The sequence below is a fragment of the Macrotis lagotis genome, chromosome 1 (assembly GCF_037893015.1).
Source record: "Macrotis lagotis isolate mMagLag1 chromosome 1, bilby.v1.9.chrom.fasta, whole genome shotgun sequence".
NCBI classification, from domain to species: Eukaryota; Metazoa; Chordata; class Mammalia; order Peramelemorphia; family Peramelidae; genus Macrotis; species Macrotis lagotis.
The window spans coordinates 727,616,875-727,619,546 of record NC_133658.1 but is presented as its reverse complement, the minus strand read 5'-3'; the positions used below and the strand labels follow the sequence as shown (position 1 = coordinate 727,619,546).

The window sequence follows — 2,672 nt, the reverse complement described above, 5'->3', positions numbered from 1 at the left end:
ATGTGTCTTCAAAAGCTCAAGGAGGAAGGCTTTTTCAGAAAACTGATAAGACTTGGATTTTGGATTCTGCCTTTATTTTCTCTTCTTTCTCTTCTTTCAATTCTTCCTTGGCTTTATGAACTTTTTTTCCCGACACCTGCTTATTTCCACTCGCACTTCGTGCCTCAAACGACGACTCTTCTCTGCGTGATACTCAGTAAATATGATGTGCTGGAATAACGTGTCTAAGCTCATTTTGGATGCAGTTTCTGATGAATCCTTTTCTTCTCCTTCTCTCCCTCCTCCTCTTCAGAACTTTCTGACTGAGACTGAAGACCCTTCTTTTTTCCCCTAAGAATTTCCAAAAGTATGGAACGCTTCACGAATTTGCGTGTCATCCTTGCGCAGGGGCCATGCTAATCTTCTCTGTATCGTTCCAATTTTAGTATATGTACTGCCGAAGCGAGCATGAAGACTGGCAAATTATTATTATTATTTTTAGGTTTTTGCAAGGCAAACGGGGTTAAGTGGCTTGCCCAAGGCCACACAGCTAGGTAATTATTAAGTGTCTGAGACCGGATTTGAACCCAGGTACTCCTGACTCCAGGGCCAGTGCTTTATCCACTGCGCCACCCAGCTACCCCAAGACTGCCAAATTATAAAATTATAATATAGTTTTAGATCTGTTACAGCTAGGTCACTTCCTTTGCAATTTTTCCATCAATTACCATTGACCTTTGGCTGCTCCAGATAGATTTTGTTACTAGTTTTTATAGTTCTATAAAATAGTTTTTTGGTAGTTTCATTGGTATGAATAAGTTGAATAAGTAATTTAATTAAAGTAGAATTGTCATTTTTATTATATTAGCTTGGCCTAACCATATGCAACTGATATTTTTCCAATTGTTTATATCTGACTTTATTTGTATGAAAAGTATTTTGCAATTGTGTTACTATAATTTCTGGGTTTGCTTGGGTGATAGATTTCCAAGAATTTTTATGTTGTCTACAGATACCTTAATGGAATTTCTCATTCTATCTCTTGCCTTTGGGCTTTTTTGTTCATATATGGAAATATTGATGACTTATGTGGTTTTATTATATATCCTGCCTCTCTGCTGAAGTTGTTAATTGTTTCAAGCAGTTTTTTAGTTAATTTTCTAGGGTTCTCTAAATATTTCATCAGACCATCTGCAAAGAGTGGAAGTTTTGCTTTCTTGCTGTCAATTTTAATTTCTTCAATTTATTTTTCGTCTTTTATTGCTAAAGCTAACATTTCTAATACAATATTGAATAGTAATGGTGATAATGGGCATTCTTATTTTATCTCTGATCTTATTGGAACTCCTCCTAGTTTTTCCCCATTATATATAATACTTGCTGATGGTTTCAGTTTATCATTTGAACCAAAACTCCACTTATTCCTATATTCTCCAGTTTTTTAATAGGAATGAGTACTATATTTTGTCAAAGGCTTTTTCAGCATCTATTGAGATAATCATATGATTGCTGTTAGTTTGGTAATTGATATGGCCAATTATATTGACTGGTTGATGTTTCCTATACCATCCCTACCTACCTGATATAAATCCTACCTTAAAACTCCTATATCAGCTGTATTATCTTAGCAATAACTTGTAATCTCTTTGTTAAAATTTAGCAACTTTATTTAAATTTTTTTGCATCAATATTCATCAAGGAGATTGGTCTATAATTTTCTTTGTATAATTTGGTTCTTCCTAGTTGAGGTATCAGCACCACATTGATGTCATAAAATAAATTTGGCAAAGCTCCTTTTATTTTTTTAAAAAGAATTGGAATTAATTGACCCTTAAATATTTGGTAGAATTCACATATGGCTCTGTAGATTTTTTTGAAGGAGTTTGTCAATGGTTTCTTCAATTTCTTTTTCTGAAATGAAGTTCTTTAAGTATTTTATTTCCTCTTCTATCAATCTGGGTAGCTTATATATTATTTTTATTTTTTTAGTTTTTTGCAAGGCAATGGGGTTAAGTGACTTGGCCAATGCCTCACAGTTAAGTAATTATTAAGGGTCTGAGACCAGATTTGGACTTAGGTACTTCTGACTCCAGGGATAGTGCTCTATTCATTGCATCACCTAGCTACCCCAGTAGCTTATATTTTTGTCAATATCCATTTCACTTAGATTGTCAAATTGTTTGGCATACAGTTGGGTTAAAATATCTCCAAATTATTGCCATGATTTTGTTCTCATTGGTGGTGAGTTTACCCTTTTCATTTTTGATACTGGTAATTTTGTTTTCTTCTTTTTTTAAAATCAGATTAGCTAAAAGTTTATCTATATTATAGGTTTTTTCTATAAAACCAACTAAAATTTATTTATTAGTTCAGTGATTTTCTTACTTTAAATTTTGTTGATTTTTCCTTTGATTTTCAGATTTCCAATTTGGTGTATAATTAGGGATTTTTAATTTGTTTTTTTTTCTAACTTTTTTAGCTGCACATTCAATGCCTTGAGCTCGTCTTTCTCTATTTTATTCATATAAGCATTCAGAGAAAGGAAATTTCCCCTAAAAATTGCTTTGGCTGCATCCCATAAATTTTGATATGAAGTCTCATTTGTTGAAATTTTCTTGGGTGAAATAGTTGATTATTTGTATGATTTGTTCTTTGATATACTCATTCTTTAAAAATAGGTTATTTAGTTTTCA

General features: G+C 32.4%; 1 non-coding gene across 1 annotated transcript; it reads right to left on the bottom strand.

Annotated features, from left to right (window-relative positions):
• Positions 1-342: 342 nt before the first annotated feature.
• On the bottom strand, positions 343-449 carry LOC141510341 (U6 spliceosomal RNA). Its single transcript, XR_012474839.1, has one exon. It is a non-coding gene; the product is annotated as a U6 spliceosomal RNA (small nuclear RNA).
• Positions 450-2,672: the final 2,223 nt, after the last annotated feature.